Here is a 22,851-nt window from a genome sequence, read left to right on the forward strand (position 1 = left end):
TAAGTCCCACAGAGCTTCATGGGGCTTGCTCCTAAGTGATTGAGCATAGGACTATCATCTTATAGTATAATTGTTGGAGGCAGAGAAATATGAAGTTAGTTCTACCACTTGATTCAAAGTTCTGAAAGGCTGAAACTGGTAAGGGAGAAGTGCAAGTGGATGAACGCTCTTGTGTTCCTTCATCCATTTCCCATTTAGTATTTTACTATCTCATCGGACAATAATAAAAGTGTGTCTACCTTTCCCACAGTTTGGGGCACATTGGGGAACCAAAATGGCTTTGGATCTAAGCTGCTTCCTGGCTCAACCCTGGCATGTCCCCAGCATGCCCACTGCTTAAAGCACGGGAGGAGTCCTTGGCAATGGAAAGGGAGGCTCTGACATTGGCTCTCTCTATCCAGTGTCATTGGGGCAAATATAGTCCTATGGTCCTGGAATGCCCTCCCACACACCATAGGATTGCACCTTAAGTCATAATCATAGCAAGGAAGCCATGAAGCACAGTTTTTCATCCGCAGAGTTGAATGGAAGTTACCAGCCATGTTCAGTGGTCTACCTGGTACTCATAACTTTTGTTTCTTGCAGTCTGAAAGCTGGCAATAATAAAGATTTGTACTCACAAAAACCTGGCCACCCAGTGATCTTCATAACCTCAGGAGGGATTTGAATCTAGGTTTCCCCAGTCCTAGTCAAACACCCTTGGCTTGACTTATACAGACCTTGTTTGAGCATTGTATCACAATGAATGAGGAGTCAATTTTCCAGGCCTCATTGTAGTAGATTTCAGAAGCTCTGAGTCCAGCTTTATTTGGGAGGCTGTGCAGAGCGCCCAGAAAGCTCTTCCACCATTTGCATGCTCAATCCACTCTGACAATTTGGTTGTGCATATCAGCCCAACCTATGGCCACTAAGAGGGAAGTTCTAGGCTGCTTTTCTTCTGGCAGCAAAAAGGAACCACCACATTTCCCTGATTTCTGACATAGAGAAAATTTCTAAACCGGCCTTGGCAGGCAGAGTTCAGCAGTTTGTACTATTTGAGTAGGGCTTACAAGTTGAATAGACATATCTCTTGAATGACACCAAGAACACAACTGACAGAAAGGCTTCTACCATAGGTGCCAATTCCCTGGGGCCCTGAGCACCCACAAAATTCCCCATGAAGGGGCCAGGCACCCACAAATTTCAGTACCAGGACCATGCATGCTGCATAGCATCCACAATCCAGGGCACCCATGGCCGCCAGGCCAAGTTGGCACTCCTGGCTTCTATAAAGGGGAAACTGAATTACCCTGACAAGCAGCAGGGCTCAGCTGATCGTTCATGTGTTGGGGAGGAGAGAGAGAAATTATGTGCATCTGTGTGCCTGTTCATTACTACTGAACGATGTGCTGCTGAGTGGCCTGTTGGGGAGAGAACATTTGGACTAGTTTCTGATAGTCCCTATAAAGTAAAGGTAAAGGGACCCCTGACCATTAGGTACAGTCATAGCCAACTCTGGGGTTGCAGCGCTCATCTAGCTTTACTGGCCGAGGGAGCCGACGTACACCTTCGGGGTCATGTGGCCAGCATGACTAAGCCGCTTCTAGCGAACCAGAGCAGTGCTCAGAAATGCCGTTTACCTTCCCGCCAGAGCGGTACCTACTTATCTACTTGCACTTTGATGTGCTTTCGAACTGCTAGGTTGGCAGGAGCTGGGACAGAGCAACGGGAGCTCACTCCGTCACAAGGATTCAAACCGCTGACCTTCTGATCAGCAAGTCCTAGGCTCTGTGGTTTAACCCACAGCGCCACCCGCGTCCCCCAATAGTCCCTATAGACTGCTACAAAAGTAAGCAAAAGCAATAATACGTGTTTGCTAGGTTTATTTCTATGTTTGCCCAGTTTTAGAATGCCCTACGTCACATTCCCCAAGTGTAACTAATTCTTGAACTCCTCCTGTCAAATTTGTGGAGCTGAGCAAGGGAATGTGAGAATGGCAACTTTCTCCCCAAATACTAATTAATTCCAGATCCTGTTGTTTTGTGGAATCACCATCTCTAGCCTAGAAAGGGCCATGCTTTCAGTGTTAACTTGTTAATTATGCTTAAGTCAGGGCCCGGCAGGAAATCTGTGGCAGAGGTGAAGTTTAGGCCAGAGAGTTAAATGTTCTGCAAATGCATCAGATGGAAAGATGTGGGCCAGCACACAGCACATGTCTAGCAATAACAGCCAAATAATGTCCCCCAAGGTAAACAGAGAGGTATTGGATACGAAAGCCCTCCAGGTGGTTTTGTGCATGGGGCATTAAATCCTAATGACCTGAGATGGATTGTTAGTCAACTACAGGATTATTAATATCCTTTGTGCTGCAAGGATTTCCAAATGTCACTGTGCAAACATCTGTTAGACGATGGAGGGCAGGGGGAGGGAGGAGAGACTTCCTCTGCAGACTGCGCTGCTGGCTATATAATATTGCACAATGTGGGCTGGGTTTAGCTGTTGTTGAAATAGTTTGGTTTGCTATGGCGCTGGTTCCAGCAACGTCAAAAAGGCTTGTCTGCAATTTCATTAAACACACACACACACGCACACATGCAGCAGTACTTCCATCCCCACCACAGCAGCATCCCATTGCCTTAGTAGCGTGCAAGAGTTAATAAGAAGAAAAATGATGCAGAGTGTAAGTCGCAGAGCAGTACAGTTCCCCAGTGGCGTTTAGCAGAGCCACTAGGGGGCACTCGAGTCCAGGAGAGCACAACAAAATTAGTTCAAGACAGCTTGGCAGGAGTCCAAGGAAAATCAGTTGAATTGTGGATGAGGTATTCAGATTTCACCTCTGGACGAAACTACACGCCCCACTCGGGGTAAATGGAGTATTTGTGTGTGCGCCACTTCTGTTAACTTTATACAATGAACAAGATTTGACTCTTTCTTTAAAAATAAAAAATCACTCAAACATCCCTACAATGGAAAACTTCTCTCATCTCCAGCCAATTCCATCTTATGAACATGTTCTATTTACTGTCCCAAAGAACACTGTTGGTTTTAGCTAACCTCTGTTATGTAAGTATTGTGAATAGGACAATGTCTCTAGGGAGAACTAGAAACAATTACTTCCAAATGTGGCCTTGTCTTTCCCAGCCTGACCTAGCAGACCATTATAGAGCTTATAGAGCTTATTGTGCTTTTTTATTTTTTAAAAATGCCCTGTAAAGTCAAATAACAAGGAGCTGCTTGCACATATATAACTAAAGAACAAGCCTGTGTAGCATATGATGTGTCAGTGTAAACTTCATTGTTTTAATGCTATGGGCTGCAAACACTGGAGAGGGCAAGGAGACAAAAAGGATAATCAAGCAACCAAAATACATTGTTGACGCACTCTATCTGCCTTGATACATCACAGGTTGTTCAGTGTCCTACCTACAGTAAGACTATGGGAAGTTGCATCGTATTGTTGCTGGATTAAAACTAACTAAAGGAAATATCTGGTTCATAAACTCTAATTAATACAATAAATGCAACAGTGACCTTATTTTAAACCATTTCCATGTAGAATGGCAGAAATGACGCTGTTGTTATGAATGTAACTGTCATATAACACCAGACGTGTCACAGGAATAGAATTGTGCTTGTGTAAAATATAAAAGTATAAGTGGACAAATCCAATAGATACAAGCTATTGTAAATATGAGGTCCTACAGTCCAGTTACACCTGTTGGTGTCTTTTAATTGCTCTTTGCCCTGTGTGGTCACTGCTTCTAAAATGCCTCCTAAGTTCTTTTCCATGCGTTACTCTTTTTTCCTTTTCTTTTCTTGTTTTCATTTCAGTCTACCCCAATATTGACATAGAAAGAAGAAAGTTTAAAATAACTTGCTCTGTTATGTCCTGTACTCTGGCAGACCCACTGCCTGGCCTAGCTTTGAGAATAGTAACATCAGTTTAAGCAATTTTTGATTGCTCCAACAGAAATAAATGCTTTAGGGCAGGAAATGTTAAGGATCTGCACCAGTCGCAAGTTTTGCCTTGTATATGTGTCGGTTGTGTTGGGAAGGAACCTATTATTTGGGTACAGATCGATTCTGTTAAAACTGAAACCATGGGGAATCTAAAAATGGCTACATGTATTTTCTTTCCACAGAAGTGGATGGAATTTGCAGGCAAAGAAGTCCCAGCGTCACAAAGAGGCTCAGGGCTGGCAGGACAGCATGAGAAGGACACAACAGTCATGCTCCCTTCGATCCCAGTCTCACCTTTGCTTTGCAGGGCTGGGACCAAAAGGCGCATGTCTGTTGTGTCCTCCTCATGCCACCCTGTCAGCCCCGAACCACTTTGCAAGGCTGGGATGATGCAAGGCTTGCATCGGCTGGTTGGGCTCCCTCCTACACTACAGTGGTACCTCAGGTTAAATGCTTAATTCATTCCGGAGGTCTGTACTTAACCTGAAACTGTTCTTAACCTGAAGCACCACTTTAACTAAAGGGGCCTCCCGCTACTGCTGCGCTGCTGGAGCATGATTTCTGTTCTCATCCTGAAGCAAAGTTCTTAACCTGAAGCACTATTTCTGGGTTAGCGGAGTCTGTAACCTGAAGCGTATGTAACCTGAGGTACCACTGTATTTCACTTTCTGAAAAAAAAGGCTGTAGTTAATAGATCCTGAGATGTGTTGGCATTCAAGGGGCACTGGGAAACAGCTAGCACATAGAAAGGAATAATTCCTTTTGAAATGAAAATGATGGTTCTGTAAGAACATGAGTGCGTGTGAGTTTCGCAGCTGGAATCGCTCAGAAAAGACTTTTAATCCCCAAATATACTAAATCTGGAATTGTCAACAGACACACCCATGAAAGGACCAAACTGTGTCAATTAGAAAAGAGCTGTGTGACAACAATCAAACATAAGTAAGGCGCATTTTAAGTTATGCAAACAAATGTGTTAAAACTTTCTGCTTTTATTTTTATTTTTGCATTAATAAAGTAAAATATCAGAAGAGACCCACCTAGTTCAGCATCTTATTCTCGCGGTAGCTAATGATATGCCTATAGGAAGCCCATAAGCAAGACGTGAGTGCAATAGCACCCTTCTCTCTTGCGATTCCCAAACCTCTGGTTACTGGAGGTTGCACATTGCCATTACATTCAGAAAGTAATTATGGGAAAGCCCAAAACTTTGCTGTCTCCTTACACCCTGATTCTAAACATATTTGCTTAGAGGCAAGTCCTATTGATTTGGGGGTGAATGTACTTCCTCGTAGGGAGCTCAGGATTACTGTTAGTCACACTGACCTTTTCAGTAAAATAGATGATTCAGTTCAGCATCATTTGTACTCCTTGTACGACCTGAATGGTCTTGATTAACGCAATCAAGAAAAGAACACTGTAAGCATCCTGTTTCTAGCTGGCTGACGATATCAGCTGTGGCAAGGTCTGATACAGGGAGAAAATGCCTCTCATTTATGAAGTTCAGCCTCCCCTAGTCGGGGGGGGGGGGTCGGGTGTAAAAAAGTAAGGAAATTGCAGAGATGCTTAAATGATTTCTGTCTTTGCTGCCCTTGTCAAACCATTGTTTTAGGGCAATGCTTGTTAAGAACTGTATCAGACAGAGGTGTCCCAGGATGAAGTTTTAGTTGGTAGAATAAATATTTCAAAATGTTGAAAGTAGCATGTTGTTGGTGCCAGACAAGACCAGCCCACCCATGTGGCAAGGTGAAGCAGGCAGCAGGATCCACAGGGGCAACAGATTCCGGTGTAGGATCTTTATCCCCCTCCCCTTGTTCCTGACCTAGATCTTTACTCATCCCCTCTTCCCTGGTGGGGGGCATTTTGTCATTTGCCTCAGGTGCCAAAATGTCTCAGGCCCCTTTGTGCCATATAGCATACCCTCGAAAGTTCAGAAACAATACATAGCTGAAATGGTTACATATTAAAATATGTGACATATCCCTAAAATCAGCCTCCTTGCCAGAGGATTAGAAGGTAATCAACATAAATGAAATTTAACAAATGCAAAAATAAATCAAGGGAGCTAAGACAAATGTCCAAAATAATCATTTGGAATTATTATTCAATTTGTATACAGAGTGGTTATGCAGAATGGGTTTGTTTTGTTGCATTTTGGAATGACATAGATGTTATATGTCCATCTGTATGCTGCTCTTTTCTTTATTAAGAAATGTGGTGGCCTTTTACAAATAATAATTTTAACTTGAAGAAGTTATGAGCTTTTATGTTTTATAGCTGGGTGGGTGTTTAAACATTTGTAGTGTCCCCTGTTTTGGGAAGGGGAGAGTTTCTGTGTCCTGCCTTTTTTGCCATTTTTTAGGTTTCTGGGTTCACTAGACTGCTGTAGCACTGTAGTTTTGTAGAATAGATTTTCTAAGCTGTTTTGATGAAGCCTGTCACTTAAGACTTCTGAGAATAGCTAGTTTGCTCACTCTAGGCACACATACACATTTCAAGGAGAAGACAGTTCAGGGAGAACTGTAGCCAGAAATTTTTTAAGGTGTTGTGGTATGTATTCAGTACAAAATATCAAATGGTTGAAGTGGGTACGTGTATATGCCATATACCGTATTTTTAACTCTATAAGACACACTTTTTCCCTCCTAAAAAGTAAGGGAAAATGTGTGTGCGTCTTATAGAGCGAATGCAGGCTGAGCATCTAAGCCAGAACAGCGAGAGGGATCGCTGCACAGCGCTCCCTCTTTCTGTCCTAGCCGCGCGAAGCCTCTTCAGGGCACGGGGAGCCTTCAGGGCACAGGGCTGCCCTCTGTCCCTTCCCCCACCTCCTGCAAAAGCCAGCAAGACCCGCATGGAGCGTGTGTGGGCTCTTGGGGGCTTTCCCCCAAGGAGGGAGAAGGGCAGCCCATCAGTGAGGTCTGCCCTTCTCCCTCCTTGGGGAAAAGCCTGCAAGCGCCACACACACGCTTCTCACGGCTCATGAAAGGGAGTATTGAGCAGAGCCTGGCATGCATACAGGCTCTGCTCAGCGCTCCCTTTAAATAATTTTTTCCCCTCTTGCATTCGCCCTCTAAAAACTAGGTGCGTCTTATGGTCAGGTGCATCTTATGGAGCGAAAAATGCGGTAGTTGGTTGTAGGCCTTCCTTTTCTGTACTGATGAAACAAGGGAACAACCATGTTGGAAGTGTCAGCAGTTACAACACTACCACAAGCTACTACTGTAGAATAGAGGAGAATAGGGATCCAGTATGTGAATCCTTGTTTTTGCTATCCAGTTACCTCAGATTGATCAGTTTTAAATCCAGTTATTCAAAATTGTGAGTGAAAATTCCGAAGACATTTTTAGCATAACAAACAGACATTCACAATATCCTTGGAGCGGTTTCAGACTAAGTTAGTGGTTTCAGAGTTGATAGTGTTTCCAAAAGTCATGTTTACAGAATTGTGAGTCATGGAACTATCAGGCTCATGTGTTAATATTACTGAAAAACAGATGGCTTTGTCTGGGAAAGCTATGAGCAAATGATTTAATCTTGCCCTGTTTCAAGTGCCTTCCACAACAAGAATGTGCAAAATATAAAACTACACAGTCCCAAATTCCAGGAAGTGAAACATATCATTCCTGTCAGGCTCTGATGATAATTTTTTGTTTTCACAAGATTGTGTCTCTTCTGTTGTGATCTCAAAGACAACTGACTGCATAGTCAAGCAATGTATATCCAGTATTCTGGGTTTGGGTTGGGGGGGGGTGGAACTTGCACCATATAGTTAAACCAAATGGCAGTTTCAACCATGAAGAAGAATTATGTGATCAGGGCTAAATGTGAGTCAAGGTTCATTGGTATGCTTATACATTTTCAATGTCTGGACATTGCAGGTTTGGAGGGTCAGTCTGCTCTGAATCTCTTCCAATTCTTGGGGTCTTATACCCAGTGAGGGTAAAAATCTGTGGGAGGATTCTATTGTCTGTCTAGTCAGTCAAGATTCTTTGCAAGATAAGGACCTAGCTGGCCACTTAGGTGTTCTCATCAGCATCCCAAAAGAATGAGTTGGGTGGCAACAGTGATGGTGCCCTCTGGACAAATGGGTGGGCCTTCTCCCCTCCTCATCAGGATGGTAGATAGAGAACAATAAGAGTGTAGTGTGTGAGAGCTCAGCTGGAGGCAGACTGCAGACTGAGAAGCTGAGGGACAGAGGCATGCTTGCTTTGGGGCTGAATCCAAGCTATGACTATAGGAGAATCAGCATCTGCTGAGCTGTTAACGCTGTGAGCCACTCCATCTTAGGCTTGGGCTGTATATGTGTGCACATAAACCATATATCATAAAGACACTACAGTGTCTACTGTCCCTCGTTCCAAGGAAACTAAACTATTGGTAAGTGCCTGGAACCCCTGGAATCAGTGCAAAACAATGCATATAGTGGCAACAAATCTTAATTTCACACATAAGCTCATGGGGTCTGAACTGGTGGCAACTGACCAGGAGAAAGACCTTGGAGTCATGGCAGATAGCTCAGCATAGGTGTTGACCAAGTATGTGACCGCTGTGAAAAAAGCAAATTGCATGCTAGGGATTATTAGGAAAGGAGTTGAAAACAAAACTGCCAGCACCATAATGCCATCATACAAAACTACCTTGTGACCACATTTGAAATCCTCTGTACAATTCTGGTCACCTCGCCTCAAAAAGGATATTGTAGAGTTGGGAAAGGTTTCGAAAAGGGCAACCAAAATGATAAAGGGTATGGAGAAACTCCACTAAGAAGAAAGGTTACAGCATTTGGGGCATTGACATGATAGAAGCTCATATACATTTGCATGGTGTGGAGAAGGTTTTTTCCTTTGCTCATAACACTAAGACCTGAGGACATTCAATGAAGCTGAATGTTGGGAGATCCCAGGACAGACAGAAGAAAGTACTTCTTCAAACAATGCATATTTAAACTTTGGGATTTGCTCCCACAACAGGCAGTGATGGCCACCAACTTGGATGGCTTTAAAAGAGCATTAGACAAATTCATGGAAGATAAGACTTCCAGTGAGGCTGACTCCTTTGTGGCTACTAGCCATGATGGCTATCCTCTGCCTCTGCAGTCAGAGGCAGTATACATCTGAATACCAGTTACTGGAAACCACAGGATGGTAGAGTGCTCTTGTGCTTCAACCTTCCTGTAGGCATCTGGCTGGCTTCTGTGAGAACCAGATGCTGGGCTAGGCTGACTGATCCAACAAGTTACAGGTAGGTAGCCGTGTTGGTCTGCCGTAGTCAAAACAAAATAAAAAAATTCCTTCCAGTAGCACCTTAGAGACCAACTAAGTTAGTTATTGGCATGAGCTTTCATGTGCATGCACACTTCTTCAGATATGAAGATACGAACTTAGTTGGTCTCTAAGGTGCTACTAAGGGACACGGATGGCGCTGTGGTTAAACCACAGAGCCTAGGACTTGCCGATCAGAAGGTCGGCAGTTCGAATCCCCGCAACGGGGTGAGCGCCCATTGCTCGGTCCCTGCTCCTGCCAACCTAGCAGTTCGAAAGCACATCAAAGTGCAAGTAGATAAATAGGTACCCCTCCAGCAGGAAGGTAAACGGCGTTTCCATGCGCTGCTCTGGTTCACCAGAAGTGGCTTAGTCATGCTAGCCACATGACCCGGAAGCTGTACGCCAGCTCCCTCAGGCAATAAAGCGAGATGAGCGCCGCAACCCCAGAGTCGGCCACGACTGGACCGAATGGTCAGGGGTCCCTTTACCTTTACCTTAAGGTGCTACTGGAAGGATATTTTTTTAAAATCCAACAAGGCTATTCTTATGCTATTGTGTTCTTAAGGCAACAGGGCACAGCCAAAATCAGTCTATCATTCTCTTTCTTACAACTGGAGCAATCATCTGCCACAGTTGCATGCAATGCTTGAGCTTAGCTTGTAGTCCAAAGCATGCCCAATATAGCTCCACCCACTTATTGGAATTTATCTGAAGTTCTTCCATGTGATTTACCACTCCCCCCACCCCAAAGTATAAACATTTACCACATTTACCTAATACCAGTGACCTAGCCCATGCTAATTCCATTTAGAATTGCCATAATAAAATGTCGAAATCTAGTCAAAGTTAAAGCCCATCAGTTGCTTATCTCTGTTCCATTGAAGATGAAGAAGACTTAATTCTGGATTGCACTCAAAGGTTTTTGGTTTTGCATTAAGCTCAGCTCGGTATTTACGCTATTTTAGAAAACAGATCCAGAAGCTTTTTGAAACTGCCTATCTTACACTGGGGGGGGGGGGGATACTAGCCAGCCAACTATTAATGATAACACTTCCTTTGTGCAATACATCTTGTAAAGTTATCTCCATGAAAGAAAGAGTGCTGTGTAATGGTTCTCTGTTCTGTAATGAATGACTGGCTCATTTTTTAACAAAACTACAGTGAAGAAATGATGGGGGGAACCAGAGGATGAGTTGCACAATATGGCACAGAACATTGAAAAAACTGTATTCCTCCACCAGACGTTTAAAGGAGAGTCAGCAATCCTTTTGAAATGCATACTTACATTTGGAAAGAAACCATGCATTTTTTATCGTGCCAAGTAAATTTAATTGTCTGTTATCACATCCTAAAGCTGAAAACCCAAGTAACACATAACAATGCAGTCAAGAGCTTTTGACTAGCAGCTATTTGAAATCTGGAGTATATCTGTTTTTGTAATAAGCCTGAGCACTAAATACTACTTGGCATTTTTGCCACACTTTAGAATGTTCAAAACACTTCACGTCTTTTATCTCACTAATTACAACAACAGTGTAAGGTTGCAGATTTGGGGCTACTTCAAGCTACCAATTGAGTTGGTGGCAATTATGAGACCAATACCTTACTATCATTACCACCTCTCTCTTCCATAAGAATGAAGATGTGATGCTGATAAGAACCACTTAGAACAAAACTGCTTATGACTAGCAATTGCATAAACCAAACTAATGATTATTTGGCACTGCAGCAGATACTTCCTTAACTGCTGGTATTTGGCTGTTCACTCTGAATCTACAGTTGGGTAACAACCTGCCTAATATTATTAATACCAGTGAAACCACTATTAGGTTTTGGAGAGAGGGAGTGCAAAAAGAGTGGAAGAGAAGATGAAGATAGAAGGAAGGGGAGAGGATGGAATACAAATGGTACACACACACACACACACACACACTCATATATAGTTGCAGACTGGAATTAAAAGTAGTCCCTGGGTTTGCAAATAAGTACCGGTATTTCCTACAGCACCAAGCTTGCAAGTATATGATTTAAAACATTTGTTCAGTAACAGTGAACTGATAATTGAAGATGCGTATTCAATTAAATTTTACTCAGAGTAAACCTGTTGAAATTAGTGGAGCTAAATTAGTCATGTTCATCAATTGTAATGAGTCTACTCTGGGTAAAACTTAGTTGAATGCCGCCCAAAGAAAACTACTTTTAGGGGTGAAATCCTCAAAGTTATATTTTTAACAGTGCCGAAAGACATGTGCTTTTGTATGTTCTAACATCTTCGTTTTCTGAGATCTGTTGAAACTTTGAGTCTTGCCTGTACAGAATATTGTAATAATTGTGTGTTTATCTCTTTCTTCTTTCTCAGCCCAAGTTGGGCTTTCGCCTAAAAAATTATGCTTTTTTATTGCATCCTTACTCATTAAATATCTTTCCATTTTAAGCTATATCCACTATTTAAAAATCCATTTTCTAAACCTGCAGCCCATTGTGGTTTATTTCCCCCCAAAATGCAAAGCCTTCTTTTCATTTGAATTAATTGCATGCCATGAGCTGTATTCGTAGATTTGCAAATAAGCAAACGTTAGTGCGCAGACACAAGTCCCACTAAAGCATTATGTCTCTTCACTGTTGCATTAGGGTTTGCTTCTGTAATCAATGGAGCTTGCACATGGCCAAACCAGACACAGAGCAATGAGGCATTTTCTCTGTCCGGACAAATAGTCTACATTTTGCAGAGTCCTAAGTACCTAGAAATAGGTCTGCAATGATGAGTGCCTCCTTAGTAACTCTGATATCACTTTCATGATGCTGTAATAATACAGCTGCAAGAAGTTTACTGGTCAACATCCATTTGATTAAAGTGGGAGCTGATAGCCTTTAAGGATGAATAAGGCTTCGCGAAAGTGCAGTTCCATGGCTATGTAGCATGCAGTTATTCTGCAAAAGAAACTTGAAGGTTGCACAAAATAAAGAGCACAAGGGTGTTAGGCCATGCAAGGAAGACCACACAAGATTACTTTATTGAGACTGTAATGGGTTACCTTTGTGCCATTCCCATTCTCATTACAATCAGTGCCACTAGAATGGATTCACGTTGTGCCATTTTCTGCTCTAGTTGCACTAAGAATGAAGCATTTAAATCCACATACAATCTTTGATTGGTTGATCACTCCTCCTGTACTCCCTTTCATGAAGCCCTGGCAACCTGAAATAGTGAAATTGTCAGAGGGTCAAAATGCACTTTTGGAAAGGAAAGTTTTGTCCTTTGATTTCTGTTCTTTCCCTTCTCCTACTTTTTTCCTTTTTTACCTTTCCCATTCACAGTATCTCTAATGACTCTGAGAAATAAGCGAACAAAAAACAACAACCCCCCAATTGTATTAACTTTAGTACTTCTTACAGTTTCAAAAAAAAAAAAAAAAAAAAAAAACCCAAAAAAATCTGTTTACACATTGCATGGTATCTACTGTATAATCATTTTTTTCAGGCCACTAGATGGCTCCAGATCCAGAAAGGAAGTTAGCAGCTTGTTCCTCATGCCCATCCAGCCACAGTACCCTGCTTTGTTTCTGGTAGATATGAACCCAAAGAGAAATGTTCCCATGAAGCTTTTGGATAGCTTTAAAAAAAAAATCTCCCCACCATGCGCACACACATTTCAACAGGTTTTAAGGAACTGGTTTGAGATAGGTTGAAAGTGTTCATCCATTAAGAGTGAGGGAAAGCTTCCTCAAGCTCAGTGACGTCAGTGTGTCTCCTGCTCTGATTGGCTAAGTATTCAATGACACCCCCTTGTTCCCTTTGTGGTTCCCAAATATCTGGGATCTCCCATGTGATAACATCTAGAAGAGGTTGCAGTAACTTGGGAAATAAAAAATGGGTGTTAAAGCTGGTAGCTAGCAGGCTCCAAAAAGATTATATTTAAGGGGAAATGTTTCAAAAAATAAAAAACCTTTTAACCTGAAAAAAACCTGGAAATGGGTGAATATTTGGTGAAGCCCTAAATGTATCTTTGCTGGTATTTTATTAGCTTCATCCAGGTAAAGCTCAACCAGACTGCAACAGGGTTGTTCGGTCAAAGGTCCCAGAACATGGCAGTCACTGCACAGTTCTCGAAGGTCTTTGTGTAAATCACTATCATTGAGTGAGACCCCACATCATTCATGGGCCCAGATGTTTTTTTCCTGAATGCTACTGATTGCATCTTAGCAACTATAGCCTGGCAGGTTTGTGCTATTCTTAATGTGTTATTTCTTTTGCTTTCTTCTTGCTTTGTGCATGAGACCTCTGTACACTGAATCAGACTCAGTTTCATCTATATTGAGGTGGACATTATGGAGCCCTCCAGATGTTGTTTACTACAGCCCCTATAATTTATGTTAGCTGGGGCTGAAGGGTGTTGGAGTCCAACAATGTCTGAAGAGCACTACACTGAGTGTCAGTGTTTTCCCAGATTTCAGATAAGTCTTTCTCAGCCTTGCATAGGTATGCCAGGGATTGAACCCAGAAGTTTCTGGCTGCAGAACATATGCCCAGTTATTAAGCCATGACCCTTCCCCACAGACTTAGAGAGTCTTTGTGCCTTCATGAACAAGATGCCATGCACTGTCTCAGTGATCTTTGTTGCATTAAACAAAGCTGATATGCCAAATATATTAATCCAACATGATCTATCATCCCTTCCAGTGCAAGTTTGCTTGTTTTGTTTGCTTGCTTACTTTTTCTTCACAGTCTGAGCCACTTTTGTAAATACATGACTAGGATAATAATGTGTTCAGGGATTCAGATTTTTATTCAGACAGTCTGCTGAATACCAAGGTGAAAATCAATATCTGAATCCCTCTTTCCCTTTCTTATAGTTCAGTCAAAAGCCAACCAATTTAAATTTTAAAAAAGAGAAGGGTCGTTGAGGGTGTTGCTTCACTTCTTGAACTTCCATAAATATGTAAAATTGTACCCTGATTTTTATATAATATAAACACAGCTCTTTGATTCGATCTAATTTGGTGCAAAGTAATGGAATTGATTGCAGCAGGCTCGGTTGATAAAAGCAAATGAAAGCACTTTCCCCCACAATGCATTATTAACTTACTAAGCTAAGGACTGAAAGATGTGACAGAAAGATGGCCACAAGCTTAGATGACTTTATAAAAGGATCACCATATTTACTTGAATCTAATGCTCACCTTTTTTGGCCAAATTACATTGAGAAAATTAAGGTGTGCATTAGATTTGATGGCACATTTACATTCGCACATACTTTTTTTTTTTGTTTCAAGGTTCTGAAAACTGAGGTGTGCATTAGATTCAATGGCACATTAGACTCGAGTAAATACGGTAAATGAATTCATTATTCTTAGCCGTAACAGCTAATGGACCCTTCATGTTCAGAGGCAGCCTATTTCTGATTGCCAACTGTTAGGGGAAAGCAAAAATGAATGACCATCATCTTCATGCCCTGAGTGGACATGTTTGGAAGTACAATGCTGGAGGGGATGAACTTCAATATAATCAAACACAACATCTGTGCACTTCATAGACAGGTTCAAGTTTGGTTCCCAGTGGGTCCTACTGAGTTCACCAGGATGACTGTGGCCAGCAAGGCAGATGGGAAGGGAACAAATCTTGTTCCCTCTAAGAAACTGAGATAATCAGAGACAGGCTTTGACCCCCACATGTGTGAAACCTCCACTCTAATGGTGTTACTTTGTCTGCATAAAAGAACAGTTACCATATTTTTCTGTGTGTAAGACTAGGTTTTCCCCCCTAAAAAATAATGTCAAAAATTAGGGGGCGTCATACATGGGGCTATCTCCCTCCATTTTCTTAAATCTGAGTCCCCCCAAATAGGGGGCATCTTATAGATGGAAAAATATGGTATTATTCCATCTTATGGGGAAAGCCAATGTAAGTTACTTGGGGTTGCTACTGGGACAAACCATGACCCCTGCCACTGGGTGGCCCAGCTTCCATGCAACAGACCCCATGGCTGCAATACAGCTCCACAAAGAGCATCCCTTGTACCCCCTCAGGGTCCCTGCAACATATAGGCTCTCCCCCCACCAAAAAAGATTGATCTATTGCTAGTAGCACTGTCACTATTTTTATAATTGTTTCTCTACCACCTTTCAGCCTGTTGCTCGCAACAGTCATAAGTGATATGAAAACAACAACAACTATGGCAGAACAAGCAAAAACAGAGTCGAGTGATAAAAACCAGCTAGTATTCTGGAAAGGCCAGGTAAACAAAAAGATCTTCTCCCAGCTCCTGAAGGACATCAAACTGCTGCCAGAAAACGAAGCCTCCCTAGGGAGGGCATTCTACATGTGGGTTGGTAAAAAAAGAGCCACATTCCAGTTACCACTTGACTCAGTTCGGCGAAAGAAGATTGAGTAATCCACTGGTTATAAAGATTTATAGCCCTTCCTTCCAATACACATGCATTGGTTAAGACGCTTTACAATAAATAGTAAGATAAAGGAACAACAGAAAAATGCAGCAGCAAGAAAAACACAAGCAAACACAGCCGACAGTTTAAAACACAGCCTTCAAAACACACACCAATGATTAACTTATTATTTGGACAGGTCCATAAGCTGCTACCAAGCAGTTTAGATCTCTAAATGTTTGCACGGCACTTTAAATTGGTGCTACCAGAAACGGACTGGTAGTCAGTATAGTAGTCTAAGAACTGGTGAGAAGTGTACCCTATCACTGATCCCAGTTATTAACTTACATTCCATATAAATGTAGTTTCTTTGAAGGCAACAAAGGCAGTCCCAGGTATGCAGCAGTCTAATCTTAATGAGAGCCTAGAAAACCATGACCAGGCTGTCACTGCCCAGAACCTCCATCAATTCACAAGAATCTGATCTGACACAATGCGGAGGGTCACAGGATTTGTTCATCTAGTCTAGAACTGGCAACTATAACAGGCAGTAGCTCTGTCTACTAGTCTAGTCTGTCATATCACCCACTCCTTGATCTTTTTAAAAACGAGATATCCCAGAGTTTGCCATTGTAGTTAATTATGCAATTACATTTGTATATACATTTGCATCCATTGATTTAAACTGTGTGTAACAGCAGGCATCATCTAACAAGATCCTGTGTGAGATGGTGAAATGGGAAATGGCTCTTTTTAAGAAAGTATTAGCATTAATAATTTTTATTTTTCAAAAATATGTTGCCAACTTAGTCAAACACATTTTTAGTTCATTAAAAGGTTTTTAACTGATTGATCTAACTTATCAATCTGCTAAAATGTGCCTCCTTAATTATTATTAATGTTTAAAGCATATCAATGTCACATAGATTAACACATTTCTTGCTGAATCCACAAAGGAGGGAATAAAGTTGTTAGACATTATCTTATTGGGATGAGTTGCCTTTTACTATAAGGCTAGTATCTTTCTAAAGCTGAAATCATATATGCACACTTAGCTTAAGAGCTAGTCCCACTCAAATCAGTGGGATATACGTCCACACATAGACCTTACATTCAACAGCATCAAGCTATAAGGCCTTATTCCACTGCTAACCATCTTACTTCAAAGTAAATCTAGTTTATTTTAATGAGGGTTTTTTCCTCAGAATGAAAATGTGTCACCACTGATCTTATTCTTGTATTCATGAAGGAGTGTCTCCACCCCCATCAGTCAGCCCAGACACTGAGGACCAGCTCTGAGGGCCCTCTGGTGGTTCCCTCACTGCAAGATGTGAGGTTACAGGGAACCAGGCAGAAGGCCTTCTCGGTGGTGGCACACACCCCTGTGGAACTCTCTTCCATCAGATATCAAGGAAATAAACAACTATCTGACTTTTAGACAACATCTGAAGGCAGCCCTGTTTAGGGAAGTTTTTAATGCTTGATGTTGTATTCTGTTTTTAATCTGTTGGGAGCAACCCAGAGTGGCTGGGGAAACCCAGCCAGATGGGTTGGGTATAAATAATAAATAAATAAATATTATTATCATTGATTTATTAATTGCCTTCTAAACAACAGTCTGAAGGCAATTAAAGACAGTTAAAAACTGTTTAAAACTGTGTGGTTCAGACAAAGGCAGTGAAAGTTCCTCCCAAACTGTTGGAAAGGATGTGGGGGAAAGGGAACTTATACACATCTTTGATGGCAATGTCTACAGGTAGATATTATCTGGAATAGAGTGCTGTCTAGAATTATAGGACAAATGATTGTGAATGTCCTAGTTCTTGCCACAAAACACACAAGAAGAGTCTCTTACTTGTAAGTAAGAAAGAGATATTTATTCAGCCATATAACTGTACAAGCTCAGCAGCAGACACAAGGAATGTTGGGATTGCAAACTTGTATTTCCTTGGGGTGGGTAAGTCTGCTCCCATCTGCAAAAGCAGTGTCTGGTTTTAGGTGCCAAACTGCACCCTTCTGTTCTTACTCCTGTTCAGTCATTGCAGCCTCCAGTTCTGCCTCCCCCCCCCCAAGGCTGTTCCAAGGCCTCCCCAACCTCAGCTAAGATTCTGCACTCCACAGGAAACTCAAGGGGGAGAACCAACATCCCTGCTCCCCCTTCCAAATCAGGGCAGAAATGGGAGAGCCCCCTTCCTCTAACCTAGGTTCCCATCATTCAGGACCACCCCCCAATTTCTTCCTCATGCATCAGCAACTTCAAACCCAATCCAGATACTGATAGCACTGCAGGGCTCATGACAGTGAAAACTCCAAAACTAATATTGCTTTCTGCTTTTGAAGAAGTCAGCACACATTTGAAACCAAAAGTGTTTGTACATTTTATATTGGTTATGACCAGACTTGCTATTACACAAAACTGGAAAGGTTATGCACAGCTGTATTTACCATATTTACTCAATTATAACACACACCCTTTTTGGCCAAATTACATCATGAAAATTAGGGTGTGCATTAGATTTGATGGCAGCAGAAAATACTTTTTTGGTTTCAAGGTTTTGAAAATTGAGGTGCTCAGTAGATTCGAAAGCACATTAGATTTGCGTAATTTTTTGGAAGTTAGCAGATCGTAGTGTGATGACAGGGAAAGTGAAACCAGAATACTATTTCACTGTGTGGAATGACTTTATTATACAAAAATATAACACAATGATAGCTCCCTCTGCAAAAATGTGTGTTTCAGTTTAGAAAAATAATAATCAGAATGATGACAGATAGAAATTATGAAAATTTGGGGCTAGCATGTAGGTAGGTACTTGTGAGATTAGCACCACCATTTCTAGTTATTGATGTCCACAATAAACGACCAGAAAGGGATCTCCAATTATATTTCTACAGAAAAGAGTAAATACGAAGTTACTTGCTATTGAACTATTTGCTCTTTATAGTAAACCAACTGTTTTACAGTTTTATATTGTAAAATTTCTTAATTTTATTATGTTGCTTAGTTAGAAGGGCTGTTAACTAGTGATTCACCCACTTCTTCAGTAGTGCTAATAGCACAGGGTTAGATTCAGCAGCAAACAGGCACAGAGGCCTTCACTGCATAATTATCTACTTTTTGTGTTTTTAAGTAAGTATAAGGCTCTTCTCAGCTTTCAAACCATTTCCACCAATACCTTGGATTGCTGTGAAGTCCCTTCCACAGCCTTTATGGTACCAGACGGATTACCGAACATTTATCATGAGGTCTAGAACCGTGATGCTGTTCATCATGGTATCTAGGAAAGTTGATTGTTGTTGTTTTTCAACCGTTTGAAAAAGAAGCGAGAAGAAAGGGAAACTGTGAAAAGCGCCTTTGGCTATTTTGATTATTCCAAGGCCTGAAAGTAGCTAGGTGACAACACAGGAAACCTCCCTCTCCCTGATCAGAACAAGATTCATTCCAAAGCAGTCGTAGACTTTGGTCGTTGTTTTTTTCAAGGGTACAGCAATCTGCAGACCATAAATCAGCTGCCCAGCTGCAGCCCTCCCCTTGCCCCGTGTTTCCAGGGCTCTTTGCAGCACCGACCCCGTGTGCAAAGCTGCGCTTCTTCGCCTTCTGTTTAATGGCTCACATCCCTGAAGCTGAATATTTTTTACAAGCAGGCGTCGAGTGATCTGTTGCTTCTTGGGGCATAATTGTGTGCGTGCGCGCACGCGCTCTCACCTACATGGATCTTTTTACGCACCCAACCTCTGAATCTGCAACTGATGCTACACGTGTGCCCTTTTCTGCCCCACCCCCCGGAGGGATCTCCCTCCTGCGTTTAGCCTTTGTAGCAGAAGAAGGTCGCAGGGTTCACTCCGAAAGGTCCTTGATCCGTGACAAGCGTGCCTTTTAACGTGGGAAGAGGCGACATTGTTCAGGGGGCAGGGCTCCAAAGTGTCGGAGCGTTTTCTCCCCCCCTCCTCCTCCTCCTGCAAAAACAAAAAAGAGAAACTTTTTGCACACAACAATTAATATATTCGCGTTTCCTCCCACTTTCCCAATGGGCTACCAGCTGCAAAACTCCTGAATAGCAAGCTTAATTGTGTTTTGTCATGCAGAATACCTCCCTTTTCTATAGGGTGGGGGAACGCTGCGAAGGGGAAGGGGGAGAAAAGAGAAACAGCTTTTGGAAGATTTGGAGTGTATTTCTTTCTCGGCTAGCACGAGCTCATTTGCATGGGTCACCTCTTCGCCTGCCAGACCCAGGTAGCGCCCCACCCCCACCCCGAGATGTCACACGATGTCACACGCTTTCTGCTTCCTTACAGTACTTATTTTTTTTATAAAAAGAAAATACCATCAACGACTCCATTCCGCTTCCATTATATTAAATCCCATTTTATTAAGGATCCCTCGTTGTTGTTGTTGTTTAAAAAAACCACACACACAAAACCCAACAACTTGCTTTTGAGTGTTGGCTTAGGAGCTGGGAGACTCAGTTACGAAGCTCACTGGGTGACCTTGGGCCAGTCACAAATCTCTCAGCCCTAACCTACCCCGCAGGTTAAACGAGGATGTATATGCCACCTTGAGCTCTCTGGAGAAAAGATGGCATATAAATGCAATGAATGAATGAATGAATGAATGAATCAGTCGGTCCATCATGAGACTCATGATCTCAACGTCATGGGTTCGAGTCCCACCTTGGGTGAAAGATTCCTGCATTGCAGGGGGTTGGACTACTAGATGACCCTTGGGAACCCTTCCAACTCTTACAATTCTATGCCTTTTGTGCCTTGGATCCCTTGCGGCCAGGAAGGTTTTCAAAAATGATGATGATCACAGAATCACAGAACTGTAGGTTCTATGGAAGGGACCCCCAGGAGTGATCTAGTCCAACCCCCTGCAATGCATGAATGATGATGATGATGATGATGATGATTCAAGGAAGCCACTCCTTCAGTACTTTAATAAAATCGAAACCCTCTATTAGGGCAACGACTGGCTCCAAGCGAGATGCTCCTTGCCTCGCAGCCCAGTCATAGTAGACACGTTTACTCGGGAGTAATTCCTCCGGTTTTGCTTGATAATTGCTGTTAATTATCATGTTTATCTAATTATTAATTAGCGAGCCCCTCTGCTTTCTGGAGCTTCTGTCGGGGATCTAATAATCTCCCTGTTCCTCATTTTTTTGGTGCTTTGAATCCATCCTCCTGACACGTTCATCTGATTTATTCAGAGAGAGAGAGAGAGAGAGAGAGAGAGAGAGAGAGAGAGAGAGAGAGAGAGAGAGATTCAAACCAACATATTCATGGCCTGCCTTTTCCCCCCGGGGACATATTGTGTGAGTGGACGTGGGAGTTGAAAAAAGAGCCATTGATTCCCGGCCGTGAATGGGCCCGCATGAGGGCTCCGCTTTCACCTGCCTCGGAAGGTGGCGAAAATGCGAGCAGAAGAAAACAACAACAATAACCCCGCGTTAAATTAAGCGAGGGTTAATCTCCTCGCCGGCTCTCCTCGGCCGCCATCCCAAACCCTCCCTCTCGTCCCTCGGCTCCGTTTGGCCCTCAGGACTGACCACGCGTCGGTGGCGAGGTGGCCAGGAAAAGGCCACTTCCCTTCACAGGGTGGGACTCCAAAGTCGGCCCAGGCATGTGGGAATGGGGAAAGCCGTGTAAAGAAGTGGGTCCAAAGCAGTTTGTACAGAGTAGAATGTGTTTTGTGAACATGGCCTAGTGTAGAAAGGAAAGGCAACAGGGCTTTTGTGTGTGAGAATACGCGAGCAGTTTAACTTTGTCAAGATTTTTCAAGTGTTTTGACTTAAAACGCTGACCCATATATGCATATGGGGTTATAATGCTGCCAATGTTTCTGAGGGGTTGAGTCTAGCTTGGTCTTTCTCTAAGAGGTACGAAGAGTCAGAAACAAAAGAGAATTCAGGAGAATCCAAGCACCAATAGTAGTCCCAAACCTTCATTAAGACTCCTTTAAAACATGTGCTCCACTCAGCCAAATGATTCTCCTCAAATGAGGAATTAAGGATTCCTTCCTCTAACTGATCCCAGACAGCTTTGCTCCCTTTTCTCCAGAGCAGTCCCTACAGTTATTTGCAGCTTAAGAATCTGCATCCCACTTTTCTGCAACTCTGAATCCCTACATTTTGTTTGACTTTGGCAAGCAAAACAAAACAGCACACACACACCCCGGGTCAAGTCGTCCATCCAGTATCTTTCTTTTCCCTTAAGCGGATTTTCGCCTTGGAGTGCCCTGGCTAAAGTAGCTTCACTTGAAGTGTCATCCCCTTAAATTTCCTTTCAGCCTCCAGTCTCAAGGGAGTCGGGAGTTACTTATTGGAAACGGTGATGCTCAGTACAAAGTCATCAAAGCCCTCTGGTTCTTGTCTTGAAGTGACAGGCCTCCTTTATTGGGCTGCTTGAAATACGCCTCCTGTTTTTCAGGGTCCCTCTATCCATCTTTGTCTGTTCTTCAGAGAAGAAGGCGGACAATAAAAAGCAAAGCCTGGCAAGCTCCCCACTCTCAGCCTTGGGCAGTGCCAACTGCGGCCTCACAGCAGATTGAAATTGTCACTCCTTAATTAATCTGGAACTAGTTATGTTCCACATGGGGAAGTGTGTGGTGGGGGATGGGGTGCCTGTTTAGATATTTATTTGCTGCTCCTCTTTGGATATATTCTTGCAATCAGGTTAAGTAACACAGAGATAACCTTAAGGGATGCCTTAATGCCTCCTGGAACCTCTTTCATATTATGTATATCCAGTCTTTTGGCAGCTGGATGCCCAAGGAGGTTGTTTTTAGTATGAGGACAAACTCATAAAATCGCCATGGCAAATGGCAAATTCCTAAACACATGGCTTAGGGAGTCATTTCCAAGTAACAGTGCTTAGGACATCCCTGCACCCTCAGTTATTTCAGTGGTGATTGTAGGGTTTAAGGATGCGATCCTGTGTGTATCTTTACTTCAAGGTAACACAACTTTAACTCAAAGAGGCTTGTTTCTGAGAAATGTACATAAAACCTGGCAGTAAATATTACCCATTGAAATCATGTTTGGTTCTGTTCCGGCAATTTTTGAAGATCTACAAATAAAATAGCCTATATTTTTTTAGTCGAGCAAGCTCCTCTTTAAAACAACAATAATAATCCAAAATCTATGGGCAAACTCTAGCCAATGTAAAAATGTTTCATTTCAGGTCAATCCCAAACCAGTTAACATACTTGGATTTAAACCCATTTATTCCCAGTGAAGTCAGAAAATTGGCTAAAATCGGTGGAATGA

This window comes from Podarcis erhardii (assembly GCF_964252035.2).
Source record: "Podarcis erhardii genome assembly, chromosome: 9".
NCBI lineage: Eukaryota > Metazoa > Chordata > Lepidosauria > Squamata > Lacertidae > Podarcis > Podarcis erhardii.